We start from the raw sequence: 20,157 nt of genomic DNA, 5'->3' as shown, positions 1-20,157 counted from the left end.
ATAGTTTTGGAAGTCCTAGCCATGTCAATCAGAGAAGAAAAAGAAATAAAAGGAATACAAATTGGAAAAGAAGAAGTTAAACTGCCACTGTTTGCAGATGACATGATAATATACATAGAGAATCCTAAAGATGCTACCAGAAAACTACTGAAGCTAATTAATGAATTTGGTAAAGTTGCAGGATACAAAATTAATGCACAGAAATCTCTTGCATTCCTATACACTAATGATGAAAAATCTGAAAGAGAAATTTAGGAAACACTCCCATTTACCAATGCAACAAAAATAGTAAAATACCTAGGAATAAACCTACCTAGGGAGACAAAAGACCTGTATGCAGAAAATTAAAAGACACTGATGAAAGAAATTAAAGATGATACCAACAGATGGAGAGATATACCATGTTCTTGGATTGGAAGAATCAATATTGTGAAAATGACTATACTACCCAAAAAAATCTACAGATTCAATGCAATGACTATCAAATTGTCAATGGCATTTTTTACAGAACTAGAACAAAAAATCTTAAAATTTGTATGGAGACACAAAAGACCCTGAATAGCTAAAGCAGTCTTGAGGGAAAAAATGGAGCTGGAGCAATCAGACTCCCTGTCTTCAGACTACTATAAAGCTACAGTAATCAAGACAATATGGTACTGGCACAAAAACAAGAAACATAGATCAATGGAAGAAGATAGAAAGCCCAGAGATAAACCCACGCATCTATGGTCAACTAATCTATGACAAAGGAGGCAAGGATATATATACATTGGAGAAAAGACAGTCTCTTCAATAAGTGGTGCTGGGAAAACTGGATAGCTACATGTAAAAGAATGAAATTAGAACACTCCCAAACACCATACTCAAAAATAAACTCAAAATGGATTAGAGACCTAAATGTAAGACCGAACACTATAAAACTCTTAGAGGAAAACATAGGCAGAACACTCTTTGACATAAATTACAGCAAGATCTTTTTTGATCCATCTCCTAGAGTAATGGATATAAAAACAAAAATAAACAAATGAGACCTAATGAAACTTAAAAGGTTTTGCACAGCAAAGGAAACCATAAACATGAAGAAAAGACAACACTCAGAATGGGAGAAAATATTTGCAAATGAATCAATGGACAAAGGATTAATCTCTGAAATATATAAACATCTCATGCAGCTCAGTAGTAAAGAAACAAACAACCCAATCCAAAAATGGGCAGAAGACCTAAATAGACATTTCTCCAAAGAAGACATACAGATGGCCAAGAAGCACATGAAAAACTGCTCAACATCGCTAATTATTAGAGAAATGCAAATGAAAACTGCAATGAGGTATCACCTCACACCAGTAAGAATGGGCATCATCAGAAAGTTTACAAACAACAAATGCTGGAGAGGGTGTGGAGAAAAAGGAACCCTCTTGCACTCTTTGTGGGAATGTAAATAGATACAGCCACTATGAAGAACACTATGGAGGTTCCTTACAAAACTAAAAATAGAACTACCATATGACCCAACAATCCCACTACTGGGCATATACCCTGAGAAAATCATAATTCAAAAAGATACATGCACCTCAGTGTTCATTGCAGCACTATTTGCAATAGCCAGGTCATGGAAGCAACCTAAATGCCCATAGACAGACAAATGGATAAAGAAGATGTGGTACATATATACAATGGACTATTACTGAGCCATAAAAAGGAATGAAATTGAGTCATTTGTTAAGACATGGATGGATCCAGAGACTGTCACACAGTGTGAAGTAAGTCAGAAAGAGAAAAACAATATCATATATTCACGCATATATGTGGAACCTAGAAAAATGGTACAGATGAACCGGTTTGCAGGGCAGAAATTGAGACACAGTTGTAGAGAACAAACATATGGACACCAAGGGGGGAATGCTGCGGGGGTTGGTGGTGGTGGTGTGATGAATTGGGCGACTGGGATTGACATGTATACACTGATGTGTATAAAATTGATGATTAATAATAACCTGGTGTATAAAAAATAAATAAAATTAAATTAAAAAATTTAAAAAAAGGGGCAAAGGATTTGAATAGACATTTCTCCCAAGAAGATATACAAATGGCCAATAAGCACATGAAAATATAACATTAGTTATTAGGGAAAGACAAACCAAAACTACAATGAGATACCATTTCACATCTACTAGGATAGCTATAATTGAACAAGCATGAAATAACAAGTGTTGGTGAGAATGTGGAAAAACTGGAACCCTTGTGCATTGCTGGTGGGAATGTAAAACTTTCCAGCCTCTGTCAAAAACACTGTTTTTTAAATTTTTATTTTACTTTGGAAATTTTTTTAAATTTCTATTTTATATTGGAGTATAGTTGATTAACAATGCTGTGTTAGTTTCAGGTGTACAGAAAAGTGATTCAGTTATACATATAAATGTACCTATTCTTTGTCAAATTCTTTTCCCATTTAGGTTATAATAGAATATTGAGCAGCATTCCCTGTGCTATCTATTGGTGATCTATTTTAAATACAGCAATGTGTACATGTCAATCCCAAACTCCCAGTCTATCCCTCCCCCCAACCCTTCCTCCCTGGTAACCATAACTTCATTCTCTAAGCCTGTGAGTACATTTCTCTCTTTTAAATAAGTTCATTTGTATTTTTTTTAAGATTCTGCATATAAGTGATATTATATGATATTTGTCTTTCTCTGTCTGACTTACTTCACTTAGTATGATAATCTCCAGGTCCATCCATGTTGCTGCAAATAGCATTATTTCATTCTTTTTAATGTCTGAGTAGTATTCCATTGTATATATGTACCACATCTTCTTTATCCATTCATCTGTTGATGGACATTTAGGTTGCTTCCTTGTCTTGGCTACTGTAAACAGCACTGCAGTGAACACTGGGGTGCATTTGAACCATGTTTCTCTCCAGACATATGCCCAGGAGAGGGATTGTTGGATCATTTGGTAGTTCTATTTTTAGTTTCTTAAGGAGCTTCCATACTGTTCTCCATAGTGGCTGTACCAATTTACATTCCCACCAGCAGTGTAGGAGGGCTCCCTTTTCTCCACACCCTCTCCAGCATTTATTTTTTGGAGACTTTTTGATGATGGCCATTCTGACTGGTGTGAAATGATACCTCGTGGTAGTTTTGATTTGCATTTCTCTAATAATTAGCAATGTTGAGCATCTTTTCATGTGCCCCTTGGCCATCTGTGTGCCTTCTTTGGAGAAATGTCTATTTAGGTCTTCTGCCTATTTTTGGATTGGGTTGATTGTTTTTTGGTTTTTTTTTTGATATTGAGCTGCATGAGCTGTTTGTAAATTTTGGAGACTTATCCCTCATCTGTTGCATCGTTTGCAAATATTTTCTCCCTTTCTATGCACTGTCTTTTCATTTCATTTATGGGTTCCTTTGTTGTGCAAAGGCTTTTGAGTTTAATTAGGTCCCATTTGTTTATTTTTGTTTTTTTCATTACTCTAGGAGATGGCTTGGAAAAGATATTGCTGCGATTTATGTCAAATAGTGTTCTGCCTATGCTTTCTTCTAAAAGTTTTATAGTATCTGGTCTTATATTTAAGTCTTTAATCCATTTTTAGTTTATTTTTATGTATGGTGTTATAGAATGTTGTAATTTCATTCTTTTACATGTAGCTGTCCAGTTTTCCCAGCACCATTTATTGAAGAGACTATCTTTCCTCCATTATATAGTATTGACTCCTTTGTCATAGATTAATTGACCACAGGTACATGAGTCTATTTATGGGCTTTCTATCCAAACCAGTGTTTTTTTGAAAAAAGTTAAGTATAGAAGTACCATATGACTTAGCAATTCTACACCTAGATAGATATCTAAAAGAATTGCAATTGGGGTCTTGAACAAATATTTGTACACCAATATTCATAGCAGCATTATTCACAATAGTCAAAATGTGCAAACAACTCAAGCGTACATCAACATATAATGAATAAACAAAATGTATATATATACATATATATACATATAATATGCAATGAACTACTGAATAATGAAATATTATTTGTCCATAAAAAAGGAAATTTTGATATATGCTATAACATGGATGGACTTTGAAAACATTATGCATAGAAAAATTAGCCAGAAACAGAACAAATATTGTATGTAAAATGACAGAGTACACAGATGAGGTACCTATAACAGGAAAATTTATAGAGACAGAAAGTAGAATAGAGGTTACCAGGTACTGGGGAGAGGAGGATAGGGAAGGACTACTGTTCAATATGTACAGGGATTTTGTTGGGAATGATGAAAATTTTTATAGATAGTGGTGATGGTCACACATTATGAATGTATTTAATTCCAATGACATGTACAGTTAATAATGGTTAATGTGATAAATATTATGATATGCATATTTTGCTACAATGAAAACGTACTATTGCAAAACCAAAACCAAAAACATTACATGAAAGGATAAGTATAGCCAAATATCTCTTATGAACAGAGATACAAAAACCCTCAACGATATGATAGCAAATCTAATCCTATAATGTATAAAGAGAATTATGACCGCAACCAAGTGGGATCTATTCCAGATTTGCAAGGCTGGCTCAACACTTCAAAATCAATTAGTGTAATCCACCACATCAACAGGCTAAAGAGGAAAAACTGCATGGTATACCAATTGATGTAGAAAAAGCATTTGACAAAATCCAACACCTATTTATGATTTTATGAGCAAGCTAAGAATGGAGGGGAATTTCTTCAACTTGATAGAGAACATCAAAAAATCAAAACCAAAAACTAAAGTTAACATACTCAATTGTGAGAAACTGGATGGTTTTACTACAAGATTAGGGAAAACACAAAGAAATCCCTCACACCACTGTGATTTGATATCATATTAGAAGTACTAGACAGTGAAATAGGATAAGAAAAAGAAATAAAAGGTATAAGGATTGAGAAGAAATAAAACTATCTTTGTTCACAAATGGCATGACTGTCTATGTAGAAAATTCTAAAGAATCAACAAAAATATCCTGAAATTAATCAGTAATTCTAGTAAGGTCACAGAATACAAGGTAAATGCATAAATGTCAACTGCTTTCATTTATACCAGTAATGAATAATTGAAATCTGAAATTTAAAAGAATATCATTTGCATTAGCATCAGAAAGATTAACTATGTATGTATAAATTAAAAAAAATATGTACAGGGTCTGTATGCACACAACTACAAAACACTGATGAAATTGAAGAAGGTTTGAATAAATGGAGATATATTCTGTGTGTATCGGTTATAAGACTTAGTACTGTTAAGATGTCATTCTTTCCAACTTGATCCATAGATTCAATGCAATCTAGTCAAAATCCCAGTAAGTGATTTTGTCAAGATTGCTAAAGTGATTATAAAGTTTATATGGAAAGGCAAAAAACACAGAATAGACAATACAACACTAAAGAAGAACACAGTTGGAGAATTGACATTACTGGACTTCAAAACATACTATAAAGTTACAATATTTGAGACAGTGTGGTATTGGTGTATTGGCAGGAAAAAAAAAAAAAAAGACATCTTGAAAAGTGGAACAGAATAGAGAGTCCAGGAACAGACCCACACCATTAAAGCCAACTAATCTCTGACAAAGGAGCAAAGGAAATTCAATGGAGAAGGGATAGTCTTTTCAATAAATGGTGCTGGAACAACTGGATACCTATATACAAAAAAGACACTAGACATAGCCCTTACACCTTTCACATAAATTAACTGAAAATAGATCATAGTCCTAAGCGTAAAATTAAAACTATAAAACATCTAGAGAAAAACATAGGAGAAATCTAGGTGACCTTGGGTTCAGTGATAAGTTTGTAGATACAGCGCCAAAAGTAGGATCCATTGAAAGAAAAACTGATGTCAGACATTATTAAAATTAAAAGCTTCTGCTCTGAAAAAAGACATTGTTAAGAGAATGAAAAGAAAAGCCACAAACTAGGGGAAAATATTTGCAAAACACATTATCTGATAAAGGACTTCTACTCAAAATATACAAAGAACTCTTAAAACTCAGCAATAAGAAAACAAACAACCTAACTGAAAATGCTAAAAGGTTTGAATAGACACCTCAACATAGAAGATATTCAGATGAAAATAAACATATGAAAAGGTGACCAACATCATTTGTCATCAGGGAAATGCAAATTAAAACAACAATGAGATATCGCTATACATCTATTAGAATGGATAAGATCAAAAATTGACAATACCGAATCCTACTAAGGACATGGAGACTCCCATTTACTGCTGGTGGGAATACAAACTGGTACAACCACTTTGGAGGACAGCCTGGCAGTTTCTTACAAAGTTAAACATAGTCTTATCATACAATCCAACAATCATGCTCCTAGGTATTTACACTATGAGTTGAAAACTTACGTTTACAAAAAAAAACCTGTACACAAATGTTTATAGCATCTGTATTCATAATCAGCAAAAACTGGAAGCAACCAAGGTGTCTTTAAATAGGTAAATGTATAAACAAACTATGGTACAGTTATACAATGGAATATTATTCAGCAATAAAAAGAAATGAACTATCAAGCAATTAAAAGATGAGGAGAAAACTTGAGTGCATATTGCTAAGTGAAAAGTCTACAAACTATATGATTCCAACTATATGTCATTTTGGAAAAGGCAAAACTACAGAGATAGTAAAAAGATTAGTGGTTACTAGTGGTTCAGGGGGATGGGGGCAGGGATAAATAGGTGAAGCACAAAGGTGAAGCTTGTATTCTGCATGATACCATAATGGTGGATATTTGACATTGTGCATTTATCAAAACCAATAGAACTTTACACACAAAGGGTGAAGCTTAACATATGCAAATTTTAAAAACACATTTATATTATTTTCAATAAAGATTCTGGATTATTGAAAATATTTTTTTAATTCCATACTTTCAGAGGTTTGCTAATTATTCCCAATGACATGGGAATTAAAAGTGATTGATGAGTATTCCTTATGAGGATTCAGATTTGGGGGCTGTGGTGGTAGGCAGAATGTCCCCCAAAGATGTCCACATCCTGATCCCTGGAACATCGGGAAATGTTACCTTGTATTGTAAAAAGGATTTAGATATAATTAAGGTTACAGAATTTAAAATAGGTAGATTATCCTGTATTATCTCGCTGGCCTCAATCTAATTACATGAGCCCTTAAAAACAGAAAATTTTCTCTGGCTGAGGCAGAAGAGATGCAGCAGCAAAGTCAGAGAGATTCAAAGTGTGACAAGGACTCAACATGCTGGCTCGAAGATAGAGTGACAAGGAATGCAGGCAGCCTTAAGGCGGTAAGGGAAGCTGTAGCTGAAATTCAGCAAGGAAATGGGGACCTAAGTCCCAGTGTTGCACAGACATGAATTCTGCCAACAACTTGAAGAAGTCAAAGCAGATTCTCTCCCAGAGCCTCTGGATAAGAGCTCAGGCTGCTGACACCTTGATTTCAGCTTTGTGAGACCCAGAGTAGAGGACTAAGCTGAACCCACTCAGACATCTGGCTTACACACCGTGAGATAATAAATTTGTTTTAAGCCACTAATTTTATGGTAATTTGTTACAGGAGCAAATTTTGATTTTTTGACTTGAAAAAAGCTGTTAGTTTAATAAAAGAAATGCTAAGAAACACTCAGAGTTTATACCCCTCACATAATGTAAAACTGAGCACCATGCAAGAAGATACCAGTGAAGAGAGGATTATATACATATTCCTAGACACTGCACTACCACTGCTACCCTGCTCTTGGGTATTAATTCATTCAATTCATTCATTCATTCAACAGATATTTTGAAATGGAAGATCCAAAAAGTCTTGAAAGAGAAAAACATGAAGAGAATAAAGCAATATAAATGTCAATGAAATAAGAAATTATCAGTCTTGATTCAAGAAGAAAAGAACAAAAGCATAGAGAAAGAACAATGAGAAAAGCAAAAAATCATCTTACAGGTGGTTTAATAAAAATGTAACAGCAAAGAATGAACCTGACTCCATATTGGATCTATTCCTTGAGCTTTGTGCTCTGTTGCCTGTGCTTAGTCATGCTGGCTTTGCACCTCTGTAAAAGAATGCTGCCTATAGCTTGAAATATACATGATAGTCCATTCTCAAGGCTCTGACCTTTAAAGATATAACACTTTTCCATTCATATAAGGATAAAAAGTTGCAGAACAGAAGATAACAATTGTTCTGTTGGAGATTTACAGGAACATTATGATCAGACCTACATGGACAGATGCAAGAACAAAGGATTCCAGCACCAAGAAGTTTGCAGCAACCTTCCACACCTCTCTCCCTTTTAGTATAAGAGAAGCTTGAATTCTAACTCAGGTAAGGTGGCTCTTTGGGACACTAGTCCACCATCTTTTCAGTCTGCTGGCTTTCTGAATAAAGTTGCTATTTATTGCCCCAACACCTCGTCTCTCTATTTATTGGCCTGTCAAACAGCGAGCCTGGACCTGGTAACAAAAAGAGTGGTAGAGGCCTAAATTCTAGTTTCAGTTCTGCCTCTGGCTGGGACCAGAGCTTTAAACAACTTTATTAGTTTCATTGGCCCCTCGGTGAGCTGACAGAACTTTTCTAGATCCTTCCAGATTTCAAACTAATAAGAGAAAGAGAGAGAGAGAAGATAGTTGGGGAGTGCCTCTCTGGAAAAATATTCTTGTGTTCATGAAGTCCTTCCCTCTGACATCATTACTATGGACTTTAAAGTATCTCAGAATAGTGTCATGACTTCCTGTGGGGGTGGGATGCACTTTGAAAAGGCGGTTATGAAAAATCCAGAGAAAGCTAGATTTTCTGTGAAAACAGAAAGTGACTGTTTAAGACAAAATTCTTTTTAAGGGACTGAAGTGATACAAATGAAAACTAGACAATCATGAATATGATCTTTTTTCAGCAAAATGACAGCTCTCCGAAGACTTAAGAACTTAACAGACTATTGAAAATTGAGTTTAAATAGAAAGTTTCACCAGTTTGTTCTTCTGTACTGACATCTCATTCAATTACACTTTTAATTTAACTGTTATTGAGATAGTCTTATGCTAGCAAGTTGACAACTTAGTGGGGGTAATAAGGGGAATTCATTTTGGCCATTAACTACTCCCTAAAGGTTTCTATCTGAATGTTTCATCTCATTGAAACTGAAACTAAGGTTGTGTAAAAACTCCCATAAGGGTAAATTGCAGGATTCTCTATGTTTCTCTTTTTCTTTGAAAAGTTGGTTAAGGTAATGAGTGGGAAACACAATAATAGTCATTTACCTAATTACTATCATTACAAGCTTTAAATGAGAAACATGAGTGATTAAGGCTTGATGTTGAAATCAAGGTTGTATAAGTTGTTGTCTGAGGACCTGCCAACTCCAGTGGAGAGGGGCTTCTCTCAGGCTGGGGAAGTGAGTTTTCTGCAACTATCTGAGTGTAGAAGGGTGACAAGGTCTTCATAGGTCCATTATGCTAATGTAACCTGTGGTCGAATAAGATTGTAAACTGTATTCACATTATAACTTTAAAAATTCTGGCTTTCTTCATACAATTCGGATTTTTGAGAAAAATTGAAGAGATTAATTAAGAAAAAGAAAGCCCAGATCAAGGACACTGAATAGGGAAGTGGAATGAGTAAAGGGAAAAAAGTTATTTTTGCTTGTTGTCTTTGCTTTTTGTGTCAAATGCAGAAAATCATTGCCAAGATGGGTGTCAAGTTACTTACTACCTATGCTTTCTTTTAGACGTTTTACGGTTTCAGGTCTTATTTTGAGTCTTTAATCCATTTTGAGTTAATTTGTGCATGGTGCGTGAGTGGTCCAGTTTCATTCTTCTGTGTGTGACTGTCCACTTTTCCCAACACTATTTTTTGAAGAGACTATCCTTTCCTCATTGTATATTCTTGGCTCCTTTGTCAAAAATTAATTGAGCTTATTCTGATGGGTTTATTTCTGGGCTCTCTATTCTGTTCAATTGATCTATATGCTTATTTTTGTGCCAATACCATTACTGTTTTGATGGTACAAAACTACATCTTTGTAATATAGTTTGAAATCAGGAAGTGTGATGCCTCCAGCTTTGCTCTTCTTTTTTAAGACTGCATTGGCTATGCAGGGTCTTTTTTGGTTCTATACAAAACTTAGGATTTTTCTCTATTTCTGTGAAAAAAATGCCATTGGAATTTTGATAGGGATTGCATTGAATATTACATATAAGTTTAATATTTCCTTGAGTTCTACATCTAATAATATTAGCATGTAAATCAGCAGTAATAAAACCCTGAACGTATGTATCACTATGGTGTCTACAAAAAATTTTCATATACAATATATTATTTCATCTTCACAACAAACCTGTGAGATAGTATAATGCTCGCTTAACTAGTGGCCCATTAATTAGCCATCTCAATTATTGAGAGTATGATCAAGCATCTGGAGAGAAGCAAAAAACAAAACAAAACATTTTAATCAACTCAAATCAAGGTCTGAAAAGGCCACCTAATAAATTTGATCTACTCTACTATTAGGATAGCCCCTCAGTTTTACTCTGAACCTACCTATTATTACTTTGGGCACAACTCTAAGAAAATCAGGCACACCTGATTAGAAAACAACTAGAAGGGTTATGCAGCAAAGAAACAACATGCTGCTATGATGTACACATTTTTTAAGGATAGTAATAAATGGTGTCTGATATTTGAAACACTGACACATTATTTTTATTTTAAAGCAGACTTACGACTGCAGAATGGGATCATTTATTGGAGGCACAAATGCCTCTGAGTTATTTTATCAAGTATATTAATTCTAGCTATTCATATTTATTGACTAGTGCTGTTCAAACTACTTTATATATAAATTATGAGGTAATGCTCACCATAGTACTATGACATGGGAACTGTTACTATACCCATTTGACAGATGACGAATCTGAGACACAAAGAATTTAAGTAACTCGTCCAAGGTCTTACAGCTAAGCTAGGATTCCTATCCAGGCGGTCAAGATCCAGAGCATATGTTTCTAGCAGCTCTATTCTAATTCATATAATGACCCAACCAAAGGACAAATCTATTATACACAGTATACATGCTTTTAGAAAACAGGGAAATGGTTAAGTTTTTAAGAAACATTTTCTACAAAAATATTTTCACATTTTTAGTTTGTTTTTTAAGTTTATACATTTGTTATTAAAAAATTAAAACTTCCATTCTTCAATAATACTAGGGGTTTCTGTTTGGTTGCTTGGCTGGTTGGTTGGTTTTACTGTATTTAAAATTTCTGGCTACCTACAGCCCAACTGTCCTGCTGGGAAGTTAAATAGCTAGAAAGACCCAAGTGAGAAACTATCTCTGACTACTTTATTAGAAGGAGAATGGAAGAAAATAATAGGCAGTTCAGATTAATTTGAATTGATTGTCCTCTGTATGCTGGGTTTTACACATCAGGTGGCAGAGAGGAGAGTTTCCCTCAGCCCATGGAGAAGCTGGAGGTATAGAGGTTCAGCTAAGTGTGGAAGTCCCAGCCCAGTCCCTCATGGTGCCTGGAGACATGGCTGGACTTCAGGAGTAAATGGCTGTATGAGGGTGACTACACAGTACGGTTCGCCTGGACAGGCCCCTTATAGGTCCGTTAAGTCAGTAGGGCCCCCGTTCACTCTCAAATGTATTGATTTTGATTACAAATTTGGTGTAGCTAGAAAGGTTGAATGCTAGGCACCAAGTTCCCAGGCCAGTCAGGTATCTTCGGCAACAGAAACAGAACAGTGGGCTTGGACCAGAAACATTTCAGTGGCAACCAGTGCAGACTAGAGACCAGGAGCCTTCACTGTCTATGAGGCCTCTGACCTTTAAGCTGGGGTGCTTGAGAATGTGGGCTTGTCTGTCATCTAGTAGAATGGGATTGGGGGAATCATCTTCATCTTAAAAGTAATAATAACATAATGTGAGATTTCTACACTCTGCACTTGAGAACAGAGCTGGCTTCACCGGCACACACAGGGACCCATGGTCAGAAAGGCCTTGTGCTTGGTTTAGAGATCTGTTGTTGCCATATTGAAATTCCTGGTTTTTGATCAAGGGACCCCACATTTTCATTTTGTACTAGGCCCTGCAAATTATATAACTAGTCCTGTTCATGAATATGCAGAGTTAAACTCACATCTACTACATAGTATTTTGGATACTTTTTATACCTCCACTCCACCTGAGTTGAACCTCACAGCAAATAGTAAATCTTAGAGCTGAGTTAAAATTCCACACCAAATACAAATAAAATCTCACACCAAAGATAATTTTTTTGTTTCACAATTTAATAATCTTGTTATCAGATTAAATTTTAGAGCACAAAACCTTCCAGGCAAAGTGGGTTAAAAAAATCCTTGTGGAAATGTATATTTTTAAGCCAACTAATAATTGAATCCCTGCAGACTAAACAATATCACTTAGCAGCCTGCACAATGTGAAAGACTAAAAGCTTTTAATTAGACTTTTACTCAATAGGGGAGGAAAAAATAATTTAAAAGACTCAGGGCTAAAGCTGAATTGTTAGTTTTAACTTTGAACACAATGAAGAAACAATTTGACTAAATTAGTTTAGCTGTGCATTCATTAGCCTTTAATAGAAATGTGAATGCAAACTGACTCCAGATTATTGTACTTAGAGCCAGCTTTTTAATTAGTGATTGGCAAAATGTTTATCTAGTTTGTTGTCGGAATATTGAACCATCTACACAGCAGGACTGTTGTAAACCTTCATGTAATCTTAATTGGATCTTTCAGGAGAACGAGATTTCATGTACATAAAATCACAAACTCTAGTAATAGAGTTAGCTAATTTATATCAAAGTTGGTATTTAAAAAGAAGTTGTGCTATGTAGCTCACTGAGGTGGAGAAATGGTTAACATCTATTTAAACTTAGTTAAATGTGATGCTCAGTTGAACTTGGCCAAACCTTGGTTATGATTGACTTTGAAGTTAGACAGACCTGGTTTCCAGGTGGCAAATGGGTTACTAATCCTATGATATTGGGCATATTAATTAGCCTTTCTGAGCCTCAGTTGCCTTATCTGTAGAATGGGTATTATGGTCTTAAACAGTCATTGTGAGCACTGAATATTCAAATGCTACAAAATTCAAAAGGTACAAAAGGGCATACAGAGAAAAGTCATCTCCCATTCACCATGAATAATGTAGCATTATGTGCATGGTTCAATAAGTTGCTAATATGTCATAATAATATTACATGGTCATATAATAGTAATTTATCCTAGAGCTCATTCTATATCAATATACATAAAACTTCCTCATCCTTTTTAATGGCTACAAGGATATACCATAATTAAAATAAATAGTGCCTTATTATCAGAAAATTAGCTTACATCCACCCTTTTGCAGCTATAAAGATCACTGAGGTTAATATCCTTAGGCATAGATTATTTTGACCCATGTGAGTATAGCTTGAGGATGAATTTCTAGAGGCAATATTGGTGGTGAAAGCATGTGTATTTTTTTCATTTTGATAGATATCAAAATTGCCCTCCACAGAACTGTCACAATTTACATTTCTACCGATAACTGTAAGTGCTCATTTCCCTGCTCACCTACACTGTATCATTTTTTTCAAAAAGATTTTTTTCAAAAATCTCTGCCAATCTTACACATGAACATTTTCTCCTTATAGTTTCAATTTTCTTTTCTTTTATTGTATGTGAAATTTAGGCCCTTTTTATATGTTTAAGAGTAATTCGCATTTCCCCTTCTATATACTATTTATTCATGGTCTTATCTCACATTTACTTTTTCTGAAGTTTATTTTTTAGGAAAACTATATGTACTCAGAAAATCCATCCTTTGTCAATTGTATTTATTTTTATTCATTTAATCTTCTCATATTTATTTTATTTTATGTAGTTATATATCCTTTCTTTTATAGCTTAAGTGTTTTATATTATCTCTAACAAACTGTTTCTTTCCAAGATTTTTTAAAAAGTCTTTCATGTTTCTTCCAGTATATTTCTGCTTTCACTTTTTATATTTAAATCTTTTAATTTGTTTTAGTTATCCACTTAGGTGCTCCAGCCTAATTTGCTGAATAATTCATCTGTTCACCATCAGAGTACAATGTGATTTTGATCATATGCTAAAATCATTTATTAAGAAATTGTATCTTTTTCTGGGCTCTATTTAGTCTTACTGATCTTTTTGCCTTGCCAACTGTTTTAAATTCTGTAATATTTATACTATTCCATTATGTGTAACATAGCTAGTTCATTACTACTCTTTTTTTCACATAAAGTTCAGAATCATATTATGCATTCTAAAAAGATAATTATTACTATTTTATTAAAATTAAGTACATTTTCAGATTAGGGTAGAGAAAATAATACTCTTGTGATTCTATGCCTTCCCACTCAAGCATAGAAAAATAGAAAATGCCTTTTCTTTTTTCAGTTATAATTTTGGTATCTTATTAATATATTAGAGCTTTCTTTGCATATATCTTTCATATTCCTTATAAGTTTGTTACTAAATATTATGTTTTTTTCTGTAACTGAATCTTTTTCTCAATTATATTTTCAAATTGGTGTTTATGTTACTACATAAAAATCCTATTAATTTTGGTTATTATTTTTATAGAAAAACAGCCCTCAGCGATATTACTGGTTTTCTTACTGTTTGGAAATTATTTTGATTCTTTGGATTTTTCAGGTATGATACATCATCTATTGAGAAAAGGAATTATTTTACCTTTTGCTTTCCAGTTTTATATCTCTCATTTCTTTCTCTTACCTAATTGTTGAGCTTGAAACCTTCAGACTAAGTTAAATAATAGTGGTGAGAGTGGTTACCACTACACTAATGGACATGTTAATTATTTCACTGGTTTGGGAGCTGAGATAGATTTATTTTATCAAGTTAAGAAATCATCTATCCAATCCTACTTTATTTTTAAAAATTAAATATTGATTTTTTTCAACTGCATTTTTATTATCTTTATAAATAATCATATAATTTCTTTTACTGGAATTATTCATTTAGTGAATTTTATTGAATCATTCCTATGTCACAGTATAACAGACACTTTGGTCAAGGCCCTAAAGTGAGAGATAGCAACTACCTAAATGCGTGGTAAGACAGAACACTCAGAAGAACTTGCAAAAAATTAGTAGCCTAGAACTAGCTACAGTAGAAAGACACCAGCCTCCTCCTTCTCATTGCTTACAAGTGTCTATCAGCAGTAATCTCTTCCTTGAGGACAGAGGAATACAAGAAAATCAGAGTATCCATTTTACTTAAGCATGGACGTTCTAATTGCTAAATTAATGTAATATTTTATTATTTCAGTGTGACCAGAAAAGTCATGGTACTGCTCCATGGACAGAAATTAAAAAAGAAAAAGCAGGCTCATTAAGCAAATTTCAGAGGACGGCAGCAGACAAGAGTAAACTTGCTTTGTGACTGAACCTTCAATTACAACTCTTCCTTTAGGCTCAGGAAGAGTTTGTAGCATTTTAGATTATCTTTATTTAATGATCCAATGGAATTCACCTCTGTTATATCTTGTCCTGGTGCGTTTTGTCATGATGTTCTTTAATAACTTTCTCTCTACTATGGTAATTGGTTTCTTTAGAATTTCTATCTTTCTAAATTCATTTTCAATAATTTATACTTATAAATTACATTTAAGGGCTTCCCTGGTGGCACAGTGGTTGAGAGTCCACCTGCCGATGCAGGAGATGAGGGTTCGTGCCCTGGTCCAGGAAGATCCCACATGCCGCGGAGCGGCTGGGCCCCTGAGCCATGGCCGCTGAGCCTGCGCGTCCGGAGCCTGTGCTCCGCAAGGGGAGAGGCCACAACAGTGAGAGGCCCGCGTACCACAAAATAAATAAATAAATAAAAATTACATGTATATTTTCCTCCATTTATATTTTCAAATAGAGTCTCTGACTCATTATAGTCTCTTATGACTCTAATTTCCACCAAAGTCCTGGATATTTCTCTATTCTCATGTAGTATTTGGATAAGCTACTGATAATAATTATTTTACTGTCTTCTTTTTATTTATTTATTGTCTTCCAGGAGCACAGGCTTCAGTAGTTCTGGCTCACAGGCTCTAGAGCGCAGGCTCAGTAGTTGTGGTGCATGGGCTTAGTTGCTCTGAGGCATGTGGGATCTTCCCAGACCAGGGCTCGAACCCATCTGCCTGCCAATGCTCGAACCCATGTCCCCTGCATTGGCGGGCAGATTCTTAGCCACTGTGGCACCAGAAAAGCCCCTATTTTCTAGTTTTATTGAACAGAAAATGTTGTCTTTATTCTTTCTACTTTTAGAAAGGTATTGAGTTTTTGACATGCATAATACATATTTTTAATATACTAGGAGGCTTTAAAAGAAGGTATATGCTCTGTTTCTTTGAAGAGTTTGATATTTATTTATTTATACTCAATTAGACATAAATTATTGTTATTTGGTTCTTCTACGCCTCTACTTATTTTTCATCTTTTTAATTGACACTTTTCTGAGAAATAAATTTAAATCTCCTGCTACCAATGAAATCCTGTCTGCATCACATTGTATTTTTATAATTTGAATCTTGTATTCAGTAAAATAAAAGGAATGAATAAATGGGAAAATCATAAAATCAAAAGCTATTTTTTTTAAAAAAACAATAAAATTTAGGAACTCTAGATATATGAGACATACTAAGAGACATTTAAGAGAGAGAGAGGAAGAGACAGAGAGAACAAGGTTACCTCTATTGGATATGGAAGAGGAGCCATCACAACAGGTCCTAGAAATAACAAAAGAATAATAAACAGATATTAGGACTATATTTATGCCAATAGATTTGCCAACTTAATCACGCAGGCAAACTACTTGGAAGACAAAAAATTATCCAAAGTGATCCAAGAAAAAACAGAAATTCTGAGTAGCTGTATACCTATTAAAGCATTTCAATTTGCAGGTACAATAAAGAAAATCCCAGGCCCAAATGGCTGCAGTATGAATTCTGTCAATCATTAAAGGAAGAAATAATACAAAAACTACATAAACTCTTTCAGGAAATAGAAGATATGGAAACACTTGCCAACTTATTTTATAAAGCTAGCTCTGCCTTGATAGCAAGGTAAGACACAGATATTACAAGAATCTCTTATGAATATAGACATAAAAACCCTCAGCAAAATATTATCAAGACAAATCCAACAATCTCTAAAAAGGTTACTACACCATGACCAACTACATTTTCCCCCAAGAATGCAAGGTTAGTTCAAGATTTGAAAATCAGTCAATGTAATTCATCATTATTAACAAAGGAGGAAAACCACATGATTATCTCAATAGATGTTAAAAAAAAAAAAAAAAAAGCATTTAACAAAATTTGACATCCACTTATAAATTAGTAATAGAAATGAGCTTCTTTAATCTAATAAATGGTGTCCACAAAAAGCCTTTAGCTAATATCTTCAATGATTAGAAATTAAATTTTTTCCCTAATATTTAAAACAAGAAGGGAATGCTTGCTCATACCCCTTTTATTCCACATTGCAAAGGAGGTTATATCCAGTGCAATAAGGCAAAAATAAAAAAAAAAAAGAAAAGGAACAAAAGGCATAGAGAGAGGTAAAAATATGTAAAAAAATCATTCTTACTCTAAGACAACAAAATCCGGATTATGTACATTGAAAATCCTAAGGATCTACTAAAAATTACCAATATTATAATTCATAAGCAAATTAGCAAGTCCACAGGATACAAGGGGACTATAAAAAATCAATTGCAGTTGTATATGCTAACAATGAAAAACTAGAACTTGAAATTTTAATTATTACTATTTTTACTATATTTAAACATTTAGGGGTAAATTTAATCAAAATACATGCCAGATCTATACACTATATACTGTAAACCATTATTGACAAAAACTAATGATCTAAACTGATGTAAAGGTATGCCATATTCATGGATCAGAAAGACATAATATTGTTAAGATGTAATTTCTACTCATATTGGTCTATATATTCAACATAATCTCAATTAGCACCTCAGAAAGCTTTCTTGTAGAAATTGACAAGCTGATTCTAAAACTACACTGTAAAGAAGGGATCTATAAAAGCCAGACAAACATCCTGTTCAAAGTTAACTCTGGTTATCAAGAAGGGAATGGACTGGAGAGTGGCAGGTCTACACACAAAGAGAGGTTAGTGGACTATAAGCCCGAAGTTGAGGACTTATTTTAAAAGTAGAGTAATTAAGACAGTGTGGTATTGGCATAAGAACAAACATATAGAATAATGGAAGAGAGTACGGAAATAGATTCATTAATGTAACACCAAATCATTTGGAATAAAGGGGTGAAGGTAATTTAATAGGGGAATGGATACTTTTTTTTTTTTTTTTTTTTTTGCGGTATGCGGGCCACTCACTGTTGTGGCCTCTCCCGTTGCGGAACACATCCTCCGGACGCGCAGGCTCAGCGGCCATGGCTCACGGGCCCAGCCACTCCGTGGCATGTGGGATCTTCCTGGCCCAGGGCACGAACCCGTGTCCCCTGCATCGGCAGGTGGACTCTCAACCACTGCGCCACCAGGGAAGCCCGGAATGGATACTTTTTAACAAATAATAATGGAAAACTGGATTGCCATATAGGAAAATATAAACCTCAATCTTACCTCACAACACACATGAAAATTAACTAAAATAGCTATAAATGTAAAAAACTATGTTTTAAAAAATTCTAGAAGAAAAAATCTTTGTTCTCTAGGGATGGGAATATATTTCTTAGGTAACAAGAAAAACTGGTAAGTGGATCATATAGAAATTTACAACTTTTGCTTTTCAAAAGACATTATTAAATATATATATATATATATATATATATACACACACACACACACACACACATGACCAAAGATTTGTACTCATATATTAGTAACTCTTACAACTTGTGAAATAATAAGAAATATATATTGGTCTCTGCCTCCTGTTCCTGCTAATATTTGATTTTTGATCCCAGTTTTTGACACAGAGCTTCTAAATCCCTTGAAATTTCTAGGTTATAGAGACAACTTTTGTTCTAATGAGGTGGGCTCCTAGATGGGGGCTTTAGAAAGACCAAGCCATGATTAGAAGCTTGGAACTTTCAGCTCTGCACCCCATTCTCTGGAGACGGGAGAGGGGTTGGAAATTGAGTTAATTATTGATCATGTCTATATGATGAAGACTCCATTAAAAATCCCAAAAGTACAGAGTTGGTGAACACACCCATGTGCCAGGAGGGTGGCACACCCCAACTCCACAAAGACAAAAGCGGAGCATTCAGGACCCATCCAGACCTCCTCCTATGTATCTCTTCATCTGGCTGTTCATTTGTATCCTTTGTAATAAATTGGCAATAGTAAGTAAACTCTTTACCTGGGTTCTATGAGCCACTCTAGCAAATTATCAAACCTAAGAAGAGGATCATGGGAACCTCTGATTTGTAGCCAAGCCAGACAGAAGATGCAGGCAACCTGGGACCCACTACTTGTGATTGGCATCTGAAGTGGGGAGCAGTCTTGTGAGATTGAGCCCTTAAACTATGGGGTATTCAGTAACTCTGATTAGTGTCAGAACTGAGTTGAAATGTTAGGATACTAAGCAGGTGTCAGAGAATTGGTCAGTGTGGGGAAAAATCCACACATCTGGTATCAGAAATATTCTCAGTGGTGAGTAAAGAAAATATTGGGGTGGCCAAAAAGTTCGTTCGGTGTTTTCCATACGATGGCTCTTGTAGCACTTGGTTGTCTTTAACTTCATTCGAAACAATTTTGTTAGATTGTATTGTGACAGCTGTCATATCAGTGTGCATTTAAAAAAGAATCAAAATTGGTGAACTTTTGTGTAGCCATTTTAATATTGAAGATGGAAGAAAAAAAGCAACATTGTTGGCATATTATGCTTTATTATTTCAAGAAAGGTAGAAATGCAACTGAAACCCAAAAAATTTGTGCAGTGTATGGAGAAGGTGCTGTGACTGATCCAACGTGTCAAAAATGGTTTGCAAAGTTTCAGGCTGGAGATTTTTTGCTGGATGATGCGCCACGGTCGGGTAGACCAGTTGAAGTTGATAGCGATCAAATCGAGACATTGAGAACAATCAACATTAT

This window comes from Stenella coeruleoalba, assembly GCF_951394435.1.
Source record: "Stenella coeruleoalba genome assembly, chromosome: 12".
Classification (NCBI taxonomy): domain Eukaryota; kingdom Metazoa; phylum Chordata; class Mammalia; order Artiodactyla; family Delphinidae; genus Stenella; species Stenella coeruleoalba.
This window is presented reverse-complemented; position numbering follows the sequence as displayed.